This window comes from Sorex araneus, chromosome X (assembly GCF_027595985.1).
Source record: "Sorex araneus isolate mSorAra2 chromosome X, mSorAra2.pri, whole genome shotgun sequence".
Lineage (NCBI taxonomy): Eukaryota > Metazoa > Chordata > Mammalia > Eulipotyphla > Soricidae > Sorex > Sorex araneus.
Genome location: NC_073313.1, coordinates 213,090,868 through 213,108,495, shown reverse-complemented (window position 1 = coordinate 213,108,495; position 17,628 = coordinate 213,090,868). Strand labels below are relative to the sequence as shown.

General features: G+C 38.1%; 1 protein-coding gene across 5 annotated transcripts in view; it reads left to right on the top strand.

Annotated features, from left to right (window-relative positions):
- The window catches only part of SESTD1 (SEC14 and spectrin domain containing 1), a 126,772-nt gene that overhangs the window by 13,439 nt on the left and 95,705 nt on the right, over nucleotides 1–17,628 (top strand). The window contains exon 2 of one of the 5 annotated variants that reach the window (XM_055121592.1): nucleotides 9,384–9,437. The exons of 1 other annotated variant lie outside the window; for it this stretch is intronic. The gene's annotated coding sequence lies outside the window, so the exon portion shown is untranslated. 3 more of the 5 variants (XM_055121593.1, XM_055121594.1, XM_055121595.1) reach the window with 3 other exon arrangements.

The following is a 17,628-nucleotide window of genomic DNA, read 5'->3' as shown; positions in this document are numbered from 1 at the left end:
GGGAATTCATGAGCATAACTTCCTCCCCTGCACTCCCGACATTCCTGGTAGTTCTTTTCCTTTCACAAGTTCAAGGTTATGAGAACTCTGGGCCTCAAGAGCTATTCTGCAGGCAAGCGAGTATATCAAACCAGGATAGAAACTGTGAAAATGGAATCTGGATCCTTGGAACTTGAGATTCTTGGTTTACAAATAATTAAGTTTGCAACTGTGGAGAGGGCAAAGACGAGCTCAAGTGACCTATTAAATATTCTGACTCAGGCATGCTGTAAATATTAAAGCCATTTTTTCTGGTGAACTCAGCAAGAATGACAAACAAAGCTCCCACTCCCTTAATTAGATCAAGTCCAAATGAAGGTGAAACTTTCTCATACCTGCTTGAAGCTACAAAGTCAAAAGACTGAATCTTTTTTTGTGTTAGTCTTTTTCTGGTGTGGTAAGTAAAGTTGGGAGTCATTGGCAATCTGGTTAGGAGCCACTGGGCACAGGAGGTCTGAAGACTGCCCTGAGTGTGGAAAAGAATCTAGATACTTGGGAAAGAGAAGTTTATCAGCAACTAAGAAGACAAAGTTTTACAATTTGTCTAGGTCCTACTTTATTACTTATAGTAAAAAATTAAAGATTCAGGGCTGGAGCAATAGCACAGTGGATAGGGCATTTGCCTTGCACGAAGCTGACCCGGGTTCAATTCCCAGCATCCCATATGGTCCCCTGAGCACTGCCAGGAGTAATTCCTGAGCGCAGAGCCAGGAGTAACCCTGTACATAGCCTGGTGTGACCCAGAAAAAGAAAAAAAATTAAAGGTTTATTTCAAGTACTTCTTCCTGTTGAAGGCAAGTTCATGCAACAGCTGGAGTTGTGGTGAGACGACCATATTGTAATTTAGTGGTTGTTTTTTTTTAATCCTGTTTTCCTCCAAGATACCTAAGGACTCCCAAGGTTAGAAATGAGGAGTAAATTTTCTTACAGCATCTGAATGGAGCCTATGACATTTGGACTGTATCTTAATTTTTTTTTTAATCATAGGATTTCTGTTGAAATGTCGTGGGGTAATTAATTCACCTCATGAGAATATTTAAGCCTGCCTGTTACTTTTAATGTTAATCATTTAAGCCAGTATTTGTCACTTTTCTCTATATTGCTTGACTGAGATCAAATACTAAGAAATGAGAATGTTGATATAAAAGGAAAGGTAGCTTTAAAAAAATTACATTTTCTGTGCAGGGACATTCTGGATACTGTGATTGTTAACTCTGGATGACTTTTAAGAATTCATTGCAGTTCAATGAAAGGGAAACACAGGCGTAAAGACAGTATAAATTTGTCTTAGTCCAGAGCCTGCTTGTTTGCCATGCCGGATTCAGGTCTCCAGATCTTGTACATCTCTGAGGAGATACACTTTTTAAGAAAAGTGGTAGGGTAGTATTCCTTTGCATGTATATACCACAGCTTCTTCATGCACTGTTCTGTGGATGGGCGTTAGGTTGCCTCTGTGTGCCATGAACATAGTGGTGCATGTACCCTTTTGAATTCATGTTTTTGTATCTTTGGGTAGAAACCTCGGAGTGCTATTACTGAATCATATGGTATTTCCATTTTTATTTTTATGTATTTATTTTCATTTTGGACCACTCCTGCTGGTGCTCAGGGATAACTCCCAGCTCTGCGTTACGGGCTAAATCCTGGCTCTGCGCTCAGAGATCATTCCTGGTTGGGATTAAGAGAGCATGTAGGGTGTTCGGATCAAACCTGGATCAGTCGCATAAAAGGCAAGTACCCTACCCACCTTGCTGTTTCTTCAGACCCTCCATTTTAAATTTTTTAAAGGCACTTCTATACTGTTTTCCACAGAGGCTGCTCTGATAACAACTTATCAAGTGTACCTTTTTCTAGTTCCTTGCCAACCCTTGACCTTTTATCATTAAGATGTACTTTTTGTCTATGTTTTTCTGTATAAACCTGTTTTTCAAGTTGAGGAAGTTCTCGATTCATACTTTTCTAGGGCTGCTGAGGGACCCCCACTCAGCATGGTCCGCACTCACACTGCATGGATGGGGGGTCACTGTGAGGAGGGGATCATTAGCAGATGGAGGTCGTGAATTCTTGGCTGTACGTGAGGGCCATTGGTGTACTTCCTCACAGTCTTATGAGAATGTAAGTATTGTCTCCCTGTTTAACCTTCGTCGGTACAGATATGGTGGGGGTCACAGTTTTGGGGAGAAGTGGGCCACGCCTCGTGGTGCTCAGGGGGAACACATGCATTGCCAGAGACAAAACTAGGGTTGCTGCATCCAGGACAAGTGTCTTAACCCCTGTACTGTCTCTCCAACCCCAAGGGTCACAATTTTGATATATTCTTTGACTTCGAATAGTAGATACTTCCCTTCCCATCTCTTGTTGTTGCTGTTTTCTTATGAAGTCTGGATATCACATACTTGGGCACAGTGCTTGCCATAGTGCTTGGCTGCGGTATTCACATATATACCTCCTAGCAGTTGCACACATTTTGTTGTGGTGCTGGGAATCCCTAAGGGTAGAACCCACTAGGTGCATGCCAGGTACTGCCAGAATCAAACTCTGAACCTTATAATTGGAGAGAAAGACACTTCGCCACAGAGCCATCCTGCTATTACTTACTAAAAAAATTCTGTTTTGCCTTATAGCTTCTTGGTATTCTGGCTAGAGAGAATAAGTTGAACTGGAGTGGACATTTATATATCTACAGATACCGACAGCTATACCTCTAGATAAAAATACAGTGTTTTTGCTGCTTTTTGGCTATAACTGGTAGTACCTTGGCCATGACTGGTAGTACCTTGGGGGATTCACACTACTTTAAGGGATTACATGAAACATGATCTGTTTTCCAAAGAGAAAACATTTTGCGAAAATATTTCTTTAGACAGGATTATTCTTTCAAAAGTTTATTTTTATTGAGAATTAATAACAAGATGGTTATGGGAAAGGTTCAGAAAATATAGTCATAAAGTTGAGCACTAAGATAAGAAGAAAACTTACAGTGTCTGGCTATAGAAAAGGGATTTGCCCTGAAAGCAGCATCAGATATGGCAATAATTAGTAAATATGCCACTCTTGAATATGTTGAGATAAAATTATTAGGTATCTGGCATCTCAGTAGTTAATGAATTTCTTAAAAATGAATTTAAGAGGTTGATAGGACTTTTTGTTTCAATCGTAGTACAGGCAATTAGGGTTATAAAAGAAGAGCAAGTTAGAGGAAAAAGAAAGGAGGTCAGTTAAAAGAGAACAGAGAGGAAAAATACAGGGTCAGAGACAAGAATTCAATTAACTTTTGTGACAACAGAGTCCTTGGAGGAAGAAGAAATTAGGTGCTCTACATTGTCCTTTATTTTAGGGACACTTATTCAGTTACCTTATATTAACTCTATAAGTAAAATACAGATTGTAAAATGATGTGACTCTTTCTATCTTTTGTAATTTATTAAGTAATAGTTTTCTATAGCAGCCTGCATGATTGAGGGGACTGCTTCAGCAGAGTATGGTTAATTTTAATGAATGATGTTAAAGAAGCTACTGGATTTCTGTGAAATTGTCACTGTCACTGTTATCCCTTTGCTCATCGATTTGTTCGAGTGGGCACCAGTAACATCTCTTATTGTGAGACTTACTGTTACTGTTCTTGGCATATGGAATACGCCATGGGTAGCTTGGCAGCCTCTGCTGTGCGGGCGAAATACTCTTGGTAGCTTGCCGGGCTCTCCTAGAGGGGTGGAGGAATCGAACAAGGGTCAGCTGCGTGAAAGGCGAAAGCCCTACTCACTGTGCTATCGCTCCAGCCCCTACTGTGAATTTACTTGTCAGATATTGTTTAAGGCATGCATTATTAATTAGTTAACCAATTCATATATTGGGTCTCCCTAGCGGTGCTAGGTGCCACTGCAGCTACCCCTGGCAGTGCTTGGGAGGCCTTGTAGTGTGGGGGATGGAGCCTAGGACCCTGTGTACTCCAGGCACGTGCTCCCTTCGAGCTACCTCCTTGCCCTGTTCTGTTTTTGTCAATGTATATGCTGTAAATTTAATCTTTTATTGAATGTAACAATATATGAAACTTAAAGGATGTTAGTGATCATAAAATTTCTAAGGGAGAGCAAGAAAAGGCTTTCTTGATGTCAGTATTTTTCTAGGGGCTTGCTAGTGTTGTCATAGTTACTTCAAGTTCGTTATAATACCTTGAGTCTCTGTATCTTCAGGAAGAGATAAAATTGCTCACCTCCCGCAGGATTCTTGCCTCTGGTGAGCAGGGGTGGTAGAAGTGTCAGTACTCTTAATTTTGATAAAGGATTTTTAAAGTTGACCTTTATGCTGCTAAAAGTAGAGCTCCTGCCACGTTGGGCACACATACCTGCTCATCCATGCTCGTTCTGAAAACACAACCACTGAAGAAAACAGATGAGATCTTTATGAAAATTTCACTCAAAACATTCCAAGCAAACATTCTTTTTGTCATATATTCATTGAGTTCCTTTCGTGTTCCTGATTCTATATGAGGTACTTCTAGGGAAAGGGCAGGCATCCAATAGAAAGTCACTTAGCTTCTTTACTGACCTTCTGAAGCATAAACTTCTTTAGTAGTAGCCAAATTTCGGGCTTGGAAATAAACACTATGAAAGATACACTAGGTAAATAAGGGCTTTATGCATGGTCCCCCTGAGAGTTTGTGAAAATGATCATTAAAAAACAACATAAATATGTGGATAGTAGAAGATATCAACAGAAATGCTAATTTTTGTGGTTTTGATGTTGTGTTTTTGTGTATGATAGCATTTTTTATCTCATGGAAACCTTTACATGGATTATAATGCCATCAATTTAAGTATATGGGAGATTAGAAAAAATTATTTATGTAATACATATATCAAGAAAGACAGCTGGTGCAAATGTTTGCAATGCTTTCTGTTTCTCCTAGAGTATTATATAGTTGAATTGTTTTTTTTCATTAGTGAATCACCTTGAGGTGCAGTTACAAACTTATGAACTTTTGTGTTTGCATTTCATACAGTGATCGTTTACCCATCCCTCCATCAGTTCCCACTCTCCTCCACCAATGTTCCCAGTATCCCTCCCATCACCCCCACCCCATCCCCCACCACCCCACCCTGCCTCTGCTGCAGCTCATTCCCTATTGTTCTCTCTTCTTTTGGGTGTTGTGGTTTGCAATAGAGGTATTGAGTGGCCATCATGTTTGGTCTATAGTCTACTTCCAGCACGAATCTTTCAACCCAAATGGTGTTGCAACTTGGTGTTTCCTTCTCTATTTCAGCTGCCTTTTCCCCCAGCATGTGAGGCCAGTTTCCAAGCTGTGGGGCAATAATCGAATAGTTTTAAATAAGCAAAAGTTGAAGTGGTGATTAGATTTTTAATAGAATTCAGTTTAAATCTGTAATTGTGGTTTTTAATGCTCTTTGACCAAAAAATAAGATGATTCTTTAAACTACTTTTGGTCTTGTATTATTTTGTTCACACAAATTATTTTAGTCCAGTTCATACTTTAAAAGCCTATGGCAATAACTTATTCTTAATCATTAAACTACAGAAACTAAAAATTGCAAAACTGCAGATTCTTTTCCAAAGGTAGTGCAAAATTATTAAGGCTTGCAGTAACAAGTCTCACGATGGAGACATTACTGGTGCTCGCTCAAGCAAATCGATGAGCAACGGGATGACAGTGACGGTAACAGTAACTTGTTCTAATTTATATTAAGCAGAAAGTAGCCAATGCTTGTGTCATTTTTCTTATCAAATGTTTATAGCCTTAAGAATATATTTTCTTAGTTTTAATTTTCAGTACATAGATTTTTCCTTGTGATGTGCTGCTTTTTTTTTTCTTCTTTTTGGATATTTTGGGCCACACCCAGTGGTATTTCTTAGGGCTTATTCCTGATTCTGTGATTAGGAATCACTCTTGGGAGTGCTCAGACTGTATGGGTACCAAGATTGAACCAGGGTTTCCCACATGCATGGCAAGAGTATTAACCCCCATACTTATATATTTATTTTTTTATTGAGATCAGCTGACATGATTGCAGTTTTCTTAAAGTTTTTCTGCCATCCATTATTTATATAATGCATAATCATGTCTATATACAATTAATAAGTGCTATTTAAGGATTTCCCTTTTTGTTGTTGTTTTTGCTTTTGTTTTCATATTGGGCCACACCTAGTGGTGTTCAGGGTTTACTCCAGACTCTGCACTCAGGAATCACTCCTGCTGGGCTTGGGGCACCATATGTGATGCTGGGGATTGAACTCAGGCCAGTCATGTGCAAGGCAAATGTCCTACTTGCTGTATTACTGCTCCAGTCTCTATTTGAGGCTATCTAAGTGATTCAACATATGATATGATATGGTCTTTTCTATTGGTGAATTCCCATTCACCTTAGAATGGGTATGTGACAAGTATAATAGAGATAGTATAGGACCTGGAATGAAGCTTGGTGGTAGATTTCGTGCCTTACATGTGTGAGACCCTGGGTTTGATCCCTGGGAATACCCAACCTATCCCGCCCCCCCCCCCCCACACACACACTCAGAGCCCTAAAGCCTCCACCTCCCCCACCCCCCAACTGGTCCTAGTAATTGTTCTAGTAATGTAGCAGCAACAACAAAACAACACCATCAGCTAATGAGAGTTGGAGATAAAATAGTAGCACTAAAGAAGGAATCTTTACCCTTGCATGAGTATTATGTCAGAGAAACTACAGGAAAGGTATAGAGGATAAAGGCTCAGAGGATAAATGGATTGTGTAAAAAAGTTATTTCCGGAGTGATAGCAATATATGCCAGATACAAACAGTGAAAGAGCATTTCAAGATAAATGGACTGTAGTTGTTCTCTTGTTGGAGAAATGGTATGATGTGGAAAATGCCTAAGTCTTATAGAAGATAGCCATGCTGGACGCTTCAGGCTATAGGGAAACTCTAATTTTTAAGCGTGTGAAAGAGGAGCCTGAAGTGGAGAAATCTTTGAAGATTTGAAAGATACAGGTTATAGTGCCATTGAGGAGAGTAGTTGGGGGTCAGCAGGCTATATAACCATCTGAGAGAGGGTAAAGGCAAAAAAACCCCAGCTCCGTTCTTTTAGGTTTTATGTGTGAATGTCGTTACACGTGCATGGTGGGAATAAGGCAGAGGAGTTTATTTCCAAATGTTTCTAACAAATTTTGACATCATTTTAGTCTAGCAGAAAAATCTGAAAAAAAAAAATAATATAATGAGGGGTTGGAGAGACAGTATAAGGCTCAGGCATTTTGCCTTTCGTGCTACCAACTCTAGGCTGATCTCCAAGCACCGCCAGTAGTATGGCCTGAGCACAGCTAGTTGTGGCCTGAATTCCCCTAAACTAATAATTCAGGACATTTACATATACTCTTCATTGCATATCCTTCAGTTTTTAACTTTATGCCACATCTGCTATTTTCAGAGTCAGTAATCATCATTTTAAAAAAACCATTTGAGTGATTTGTAGCCTCCATGTCTTTGCCCCTAAGTACTTGGTGTGCATTTCTGAAGGAAAAAATATTATATAATCACAGCACAGTCAAAATCAGGGAATTAACATTAATATAATATTACATTGGCTTTATTCAAAAAATTTAAAAGTTTTTTTTAATGTCTTGAGGGAAGTTATTTCTGGCATAGGGTCTAGTACAGGAGCATATGTTTCTTTTCATTGCCATAGCTCTTTAATCTCCTTTAATCTGGAAAATTTTTTGGTCTTTCTTCATGTTTTATAATAGGACATTTTTTGAAGAGGATAGGTCATTGTTCCATTGCCGGTGATGTAATCACTTAGCATTTTAGCTAGGGTGGTGTCCTTCGGGCTTCCTTCCACACTGAAAGTCACCATTTTTTCCTTTGTAATAGAATATATTTTGGTGGGATACTTTGAGCCTATGTAGGTACCCTACGTAGATATTCTGGCAAAACATGTCGTTTAGTTTTATGAATACAACTGTGATTCTTACCTGAATCATTCTGTGCCCCCTTTCTTATAAATTCTAGCAGTAAAATGTTTCGGTGTCATCTGGTGCTTTCCTTATCTAGTCTGGGAATTTGCCACTTTATCACAGGTGCTTTTTAGTGTGAAAAATTTAGAAAATTTTAAAGTGTGATCTAGGTACTTGTGCTCATTGCTTAGATTAGTTTAGATTTTCTGACCATTTTGTTAGCCAGAGTTCACAAGAGAAATAAAATTAGTAAGAATATCTATCTTACCTGTCATTAACTAGCCTGTCTATTCATCCATGTCTCCATCCCTCTCTCTTTAATACATATGTATACAAGCACACGCACCCAGATGGTTGTGTGTGTGTATGTGTGTGTGTGTGTGTGTGTGTGTGTGTGTGTGTATAAATTCATCAATGGGAATTGACTTGTGCGATCATGAAGTTTAATCTGCAGTTAAAAACATGGAGTGTCAGGATGGAGACCAAGGAGAAGGAAGAATTTTTGCTGCAGGTTAGGTCTAAAGGCAGGTCTACTAGGCAGTGTTTGTTAACTCTTAGTTTGTGGGCCAGTACCTTTCAGACCAAAATGTTGGTGTGAAAGATTAAAAACTACTGTGCACATGTGTGACCGGCTGAATCCTCTCTTAATTGGAGAGGTTCTGTCTTACTAATACTTTCTTCTTTGAGCTCCTTATTTCAGTTCTTCAATTGTGAGTTATAGCGAATTCACACTATAGAGACAATGTGCTTCGCAGATTAAAATACCAGTCTCATTCAAAGGGACTCAGGAAGAAATACTCAGAATATCTGGGCATGGTGTGGTATAGTAAATTAATATGTCAGATTAGCCATAGATTAAAAATTAAGGGGCCAGAGAGATGCACTGTGGGTAAGGTGCTTGCCATACATCTGGCTGATCCGGTTTAATTTCTACCTCTGACACCACATGTGTCCCCCCAGCCCCACCAGGAGTGATCCTCGAGTGCAGAGCAAGAGTAAACCCTGAATATTGCCAGATGTGGCTTAAAAATGAACTTAAAATTAACCTTAAAATTAACTTAAGAGAAGCTTAAAATTAACCTTATTTGGATTAAAATTAACCTCAGTGGAGCTGGAGCAGTAGTACAGCAGATAGGATGCTTGCCTTGCATGCGGCCAACCTGGGTTTGATCCATAGCACCCCATAAACTGCTAGGAGTAAATTTCTGAGTCCGGAGCCAGGAGTAATCCCTGAGCACTGCTGGTGTGACCCTAAAACAAAACCAAACAAAACCAAGAAATAAACCTCAGTGGACAGAGCTATGACATATACAACCTGTATTTGCATATATTAATATGTATTACTAATTACTAATGAGTGCCTGCTAAATTTATGTACTTTTGCTGTCTTTTGCAGGGGCTTACTGGCAGGATTTGGGGGACCATGCTTGGTACCAGCAATATAATCCAGGTCGGCCATGTGCACGGCAAGCACCCTACCCTCTGTCCTATAGCTCTGGTGCTCTAATTTTTGTATTCTAAGAATCACTTCATTCTAACTTAGCTTCCTCCTTTTCCAAACTGATAATCCTTAACACTACTAAAAATAACCAGCCCATTGAGTGGAATTCATTATTTATGTGTGATTTTCCTTGTGTTTGCATCTAGGGGTATGTAAAAATGCTGTATTCAAAAGGTACTTGTGTCAGTCCTCCTTTCTCATCTGTGTAGACCCTTTATTATTTGAAATGCCATCTGAGACATTTCTTTTGTTTCGTCTTCTATTGCAGGGTTCCCCCCACAGACACAGCCTTTCATCCTATTTATTGTGTTGTTTCTCTTTGAGAATGTTTTATAGACAGACTTATACAGAAAGTCATACTCTAGAAAGTATAAGTTATCTTGTTCGTCTCTTCGCACTTTCTGACACTCTATACGTTCTCCCTTACCTACTTTGGCATTTATTCAAACCAGTTTCTCGAGTCCCTTTGTGCTGTTTCTCTTTGAGCAGACCGATATGTGTATGTGCTCTACTTAATACACATAAAGTAGTGCAGCACTGTCTTTCTTTTCCTCTTTGTTTTCCCCACATAGCAGGTAGGCGTTTGCCTTGCACGTGGCCGACTGGGATTCGATTCCTCTGTCCCTCTCAGAGAGTCTGGCAAGCTACTGAGAGTATTCTGCCAACATGTCAGAGCTTGGCAAGCTACCTGTGGCGTATTCTGTATACCAAAAATAGTAACAAGTTTCACAATGGACATGTTCCTGGTGCCTGCTTGAGCAAATTGATGAACAACAGGACGACAGTGCTACAGTGCAGTGCAGCATTGTACACTGGGATACCATATTATCTCCTAAAGATCATCATGTGTTTTTAGAGCTGTATAGTACTCCACTGTGAGGATTGTGAAAAATTATCAGTTGGTCATTCAGCTATCCAGCTTATTTCATTTCCAGTTATATTTACTGAACAATCTTATATGACAAGGCAGTGGGTATTGAGCCCATAACCGGTGATGCGGAGGGGTTACTTTAGGCTCTGTTCAAGAGTATCTGTGGCTGTGGTGAGGGAATCATATAGAGATTAAACCAGGGTCAGTGGCATACAAGGCAAGCACATTAACTTCTGTACTCTCCAACCCTCTTGTGTTATGTTTTTATGTTGAAAACGATATTTTATTTTGTTTTTGTATTATTTCTTTTTATTTTGTTTTGAATTAACCTTATCCAGCTTCTTAATAAGAAAATTTCAGAATTTCAGTTTGTCAGATTTTTAAAACTATTTTGAGTCACACATGGCAGTTTTCAGGGCTTGCTCCTGGCTCTACACTTGAGAGTCACTCCTGATGGTGCCCGGGGGACTACATGGGATGCTGGGATCAAACTCAGGTTGGCTTTATGCAAGGCAAATGCTCTACCTGCTGTGCTATTGCTCTGGCCCCATAGATATTCTTTAAAATTCATTTTTCCCATTAATCATTGTTATTTTTCTTTTTAAATTAGTAATTTATTTGGTTATTAATATAAGTGTTCAAGGTGGTGCATTTTTCTCTTTCAATGATTATTTTCATGTCATATTTTAGAAATTATTTAATTTTAGTTTGTAGTCTTCCATTTGAGGTAGGTACCCTTTTTTTGTTACTGATTTTGTTATGCCCAGTTTTATTTCATTTTTTGATTGGTATTCATATTTTTCTACATAGCCAAATATATCATTGCTTACTTTAAGAAAATCACTTTCTTTGATCATGTTCATGTCTACTTTAGGAGGTATACTGTTTTTTAAGTTGTAGGTCTTACTAAAGCTACATAAAATCTATGTTGGTTTATAACATAGATTTCAGCTGTATACCATTATCTTCTAACATCAATGTCTTAAATTGAGGCTTCTTTTCAGCCAAGAAGCACAACATGGCTGAGCACTGTTAGAAATACCTTGATTCATTACACATTTGATTTTAAATTTGGTCATTGTGCATTGTGCCTTTAACTGTTGCCAGATTTTTCACAATCTCCCATTTGTTATGTGATTCCATATGCAGTAGCTATCCATAGTTGAAGGGGCTAGGTAAAATATGATCTGCACCAAAAAGTCTAGCTATTCGCCAAACAACTGTACAGCTACTTTCTTCAGAAGCCTATATCTTAAAGCAAAATCTTTGCGATATCTTTTTTTTCCCTTCTTTCCTATCACTGTCTTCACAGAACCTAAAATAGAATCCTACCTAACTCCTCTTTCGCAAATGGATGCCTTTGTTGGAAAGAAGAGAAAGCCCTCCACAGTGTCAAAGGTGTAATTGAGGTAACCGTATGTTATCAGGCCAGGAATACTGTGAAGTTCTCATTCACCATGTACAAACCCTGAGCATATTTGATGTCTGTCTGTAACAGACTGGCTGGCAGCACATGTGCCAGCATTTGGCTTCTTACAGTATGGAGACCAGAAGACTAGAAGATGACTCTGCCTTTGTAGTTGATATATGTCAACTGAGACTCCTGCTATTTGGAGGACTCCTAAAAAAGAAGGGGTTCAGGAGGGGTAATTGTCATATTTACATCCCCCTTTTAAGAATTATAACAAGTTAGAGTGAGCTTAAGCTCAAACGGAGATTCAATGAAAGAATTCTGCCATATGCTGGATAGAAAAACATGTGTTACCTTGAGTTACTGAAATTAGAGGATAAAGAGGTAAAGTAATGTGCTTAAGGTCACAGAACTAACAAGGCCAGAACTAGGATTTGATCATATTTCACTTAGGTTCAAGTTCCTACCACTACACCCTGCCTCTTTTGTTTGTTTGTGGGTAAACAGTAAACCATGAAGGGTTCCACAAGTAGCATAGAAATAACTAAATATGGGAATTAATCCTTTGGTAACTAACAGGTAGACTTTTTTCACTTCAAGAAAGCCCCTTCTGAAGCAACCCAAGTACCAAATGTCAGAGGAGTAATATATACACAGAGTAGAACTACTATATGCACATCGTAGAATATTGCTGTTAGAAAAAGAAATTTCACCTTTAGCTGCAGCATAGATGGAACTGTAGGGGGTCATGCAAAGAAAAAATAAGTCGGAAGGAAAAGAGACAAATACTGAATGATAAGGGCCAGGGAGAGAGCTCAAAGGGCTGCTGTGTGTGGTATGCATGTGGCCTGGGTTTGATTCCTGGCACTGTAGGGTGTCCCCACAGCTCTACTGGGAGTGACTCTGGATCATGTGCTGAGAGTTGCTCCTGTTGTCCCCTCCGCAAAGCACCAGAAAAGGAAAAAAGAAAAGAATCAAGGGAATAGACATGTCCAATGAAAACTGCTTCTTAGACTGTTGGTAGAACTGGTCACTAAAGCAGTGGATTGTGAGCTGAAAAAGGCTCCACTGGACTATGTGGAGGGATATTGGCATGTTGGTGGTGAGCCTGGCAGGGAATAGTGTTTCCTGAAGAATATTTAGAGATATACACATTTACTCTTGTATAACAGTGTTAATTAAAAAAAAGAGTGTAAGGCAAATTTGTTTTTTGTTTTTTGGGGGCCACACCTGACAGTGCCTAGGGTTTACTCTTGGCAAGGAGTAAAATTTTAGTAAATTTTAAGAGTAAACCCTAAGGGAACCCCAAGGGATGCTGGGGATCAAACCCGGATTAACTGTGCGTAAGACAAATGCCCCGCCTACTGTACAATGGCTCTGGCTTAAGTTTAAGACGGTTTTCAAGAGAAAAAAGCCAAATCTCAAAAGCAACAGGAGAAAAACTGAAAGTCTTTTAAAAACATATTACTTTTTGTAAAAATCTTCGTATGTTTTCTTTTAAATTTTTATCTTAATGTTGCCTGTTCCTATAAAACTAATATTTTGATCACCCCAGTTTCATTTCAAGAGTATTAATAGAGTACTAATACAGCAATAGTTCTAATCCAGGTACTAATATAGTATTAGCTATTTCTCTACTGACAGAAATTATATTGCTTGGATCATTAGAAATATTTGCTATTATAATGTGTTTTTGACTGTCTAGCAAAATCCCAAAGTTTCCTTTGTGGTTTTTTTGTGGATTCTATACAGATCTATCAGATAATTTGCCAACTGAGAGGCAGATTCTAGAGCCATCTAAATATTACAAGAAAGAACTAGGATCTGGGAATATTTATAGATATTAAAGTGAGAAAGTGAGGTAGAAAAGGGTATGATGGTGAACAATGTAATGAAAGTGAAGGTTTAATTTCATAAAATGGAAAAAAATATTTTTGTTGAATGGTGCTTTTCCTCTGGTGTTGAAATACAGATATCAAAAACTCACTTCAGCACAGAGGTGAGAAAGTTAAATAAGCCATTTCTAAACGCCAGAAGCTCGAGTTGGCTCAGCATAAAGAAGGCTTATAAAGCATCACTTTTCATTCATGATGCCAATGGGCCAGGTCCCAGGATATTTCAGTAAAGGGCCCTGCACTGTGTAATTTAATATTCTGCACAAAGTAAATGCTTGCTCTATTCATAGTACTTTGTCAGGTTTAAAATGCTCTAAGCTTGTTTGTCTCCTGATTCCTAGTTATTTTCCCCAGTGGCACCTAAATGAGAAGGCCAGCGGGATGATAAGAAGGCAGTTTATTCAAGGAATATTTACTGTATCTTGGTCATGTGCCAGTGTTTTAGGCAAATAAATATGTTCACACGACTGAATCAACACCTATTTTAAAATATCAGAAATAACTTTTTTCTATATTCATTATATACTTAAATAAATTGCTATTAAACTTGGAACATGTCCTTAAGTGTTAATATTTATTTCATTGGAAAAATCTTTATTTATTTTTGTTTTGGGGCCACACTCAGCGGTACTCAGAGCTTACTCCTGGCTCTGCGCTCAGGGATCACACCTGACATGCTAGGGGGACCGTATAGAGTGCCACGATTCAGCCTAGGTTGGTCACATGCCCTATACCTGCTCTATTATTACTCTGGCCCTTTGGAAAATCTTTAAAAGATCACTTTTCTGGCTGAAACAATGTGATACTTAATTGAATCTTCATCTAGGATGTCTGCCTGATTTTTTAATGAACCATGTACTATTCACGCATCATGCTGAATGTATATTGTGAACATAAGGTTTCGCTTTCCATAGTAATTTAACCACTTTATCCAGAGTGATCGTTTCTAACTATCTTTGTCATAATCACTCTGACAAGAACAGAGTGCTGAAAGTAGGTAAAGGGATATACATGCTAGCCTTTCAGTACTTGTATTACAAACCATAATGCCCAAAACGAAAGAGAGAAAGACTAAAGAGAGGAGAGAGAGAGAAATAGAGAGAGAGAGAAAGAGAGAGAGAGAGAGAGAGAGAGAGAGAGAGAGAGAGAGAGAGAGAGAGAGAGAGAGAGAAAGAGAGAGAAATGTCTGCCCTAGAGGCAGTCAGGGCAGGGGGTGAAGTTTGTGGGAGGGAAACGGGGGGGGGGGGGACACATAGGTGGTGGGAAAAATTGGTAAGTAGAGACAGATATGATAAGGTGATGGTAATTGGTAATTTGGTAGAATGAGACGGGGATTGCTGAGAAAATGATGATAGTCACAAAGTGAGTAGAATTCAAGGAGAAGGGAAACAAAGTTGCCCAGTGCCAACAGTGACAAAAGTGCTACTATGCCTGCTGCCAGCATTTTCTCTTCTGATTACTGCCTTTATCAGACTCCATCTCTTCCCTCCTTAGCATTCGTGAGGACCAGATATGCAGATCTTTCCCAGTAAAGACTTTTAGCCTAGAGAATATGGAATACTTTAAGGTTATGTACATTCAATTTCCTGCCTGCTTTTGAATTTTAAATGAAAACACATTGCTAAATGCAAGAGGATTAAAGGATTGTAGCTCCATCTTTCACAATATTGGCATGTTTATAGTTGGTCTTTTTCAAAGATAGGAAAGTAGAGAGAAAACTAAAAGATGATCCACATTATCTACTTAAATAAATCCCAACAGTTTCATGGGTATCTTCATTTCACTATTGGTAAATACCATCTATACATAGTAAAGTACTTGTCACTAAAAGATGTGGGACTCCTTTTTAATAAACATAGCCTTATATACCAGGATATCCAGAATAATGAAGAATTCTACTGAATAGATGTTTATTAAACATTTATTGGTTCATTTTTTAAAAAAATCAAGTTTATGTGCTAAACAAGAGTAATATAACTTATTGTAGGAGAGTGGGATCTTGGACTCGACCTTAAGTTTAAATGATAGTTTTTCTCCTTACAAGCATTAGGACCTATTGTGTAGGTTGGATACTGTTGTCAACGATTAACATTTGAGGAAACTTTCACAAGCTTCAGTTTCCTCAAATGTTAAACGTTGACAACAGTAATTCTAATTTCATAAGATTGTTAGTTGCAATTAAAACAGAGCACACAAAGGGGTTAGGATAGAGCTTTATACATTAGAACAATCTCAATAATGTAAGTAATTGTTTATTTGGAGTTATAAAAATGTACAAATAATTAACATGTAATTTTGCATTTCAGTGTAGGTGATGTTTACCCTAAGACTGATTTTTAAGGGAATACAGAAAAGTCCTGCTACTTTCTTAATTCAAAGGCATATTTTGTACATTTCTCAAAAGCAAGCTTGATTTTTTTAGAATGTATAATACCATGGAAAAGAATAAATATTTAACATTTAATTAAATTGTGGATATCACTTGTGAATATATAAAAACTTTGAGATACTGTACGAGATTAGACCTTTATAATTTTCCATGTGTTCAAATAAAAAGCAAATTTAAATTCTCTCTGTACTGCCAGTTCATTTAAAGTGATAGTTTGGGTGATCTATAAACATAAAAGTGACAACATTATTTCCTGTACTGTTCTTTCCTTCCTCTATTTAATTCATTTAATCTTTTCCTCTTATTGTTTTATCCCATCCAGTCTGTACAATATGGAAAGAAATTTGTCTTTGCAGCTGAGGTTCTTTTATAGCAGTATGTTCTAATTATAGTGGAAGTCAGAGGGATAAATTGCTCAGCACATGCAATTCATTTTACAGACTTTCTAGAACATATTTCTTGCATATTTTTTGTTTTAATACTTAAAATGTACAATATTTTCACCTATATTTTTTGGATTTATAAAATGGCAATTCTTTTATTTTTTATTTTTTTGACATATTACTGAGGTAAAATTCTTATCTATGAAATTCACCCAATTTCAATTTATAATTCATTAAGTTTTTGTAAGATTTACATAACTATGATCACAATTTGACTTAACATTTATACCCCTTCCCCCTTCAGAGAATACTCAGATCTTTACAAATTATTCCCACACCTACCCCAACTCTGGGCAACTGCCATACTACTGTCTCTTTTGAATTTATCATTTTGCATATGTCATGTAAACTGAATTAATAGAACAGAAGACCTCTGTTAGCTTCTTTCAACTAGCATTGTGGTTTAAGGTTCATCTGCTTTGTAGTGTGTCAGTAAATATTTAATTTTTTTTAACTTCTGAGTAGTTTTCCATTTATGGGTATACCGCCTTTTGTTTATCTATTCTGAATTGATGGGCATTTGGGTTATTTCCAGGTCTTGAGAGCTATTAATAATACTGCTAGGATCATTGATGTCTAAGTTTTTGTGGAGACATTTATTTAAAGTTAGGATGTGTGAAATCATGTTTCTTTGCAATTACTCATGCATTGTTCATTCTTTTTCTTTTTTTTTTTAAACCCTCTTGTGGGGTGGGGAGAGGCCACACCTGGCTGTGCTGAAGGCTAACTCCTGGCTCTGTGCTCAGGTATCACTCCTGGAGGGGGTTTCAGTGAGTTTATGTGGTGCTGGGGATTGAACCTGAGTTGGCCGCGTGCAAAGCTAGCACCTTACCCACTGTACTATCTCTCTGGCCCCAGTTATTCCGTTTGAGCTTTTTCTGTGACAATATCATACAGTGGAGAGTAGTGCTACTCAGTTTAGTCTCCTGGACTTCCTGTTATTTCCTGAGCAGACTTGAGTTAATCAGTGTCTTAAATCAGTCTCTGCTTGTGATTGAGCTGTTGCATCACCTCCACATTGATAGTTTGAAAGCTAATCTCCAGGATGATGATACTTGGTATTTTGGCCTCAGGTGGTGATGAATGTTCTTGACACTTCAGAGATTTCCTTTGCCCCTCTGTCCTTTGAGA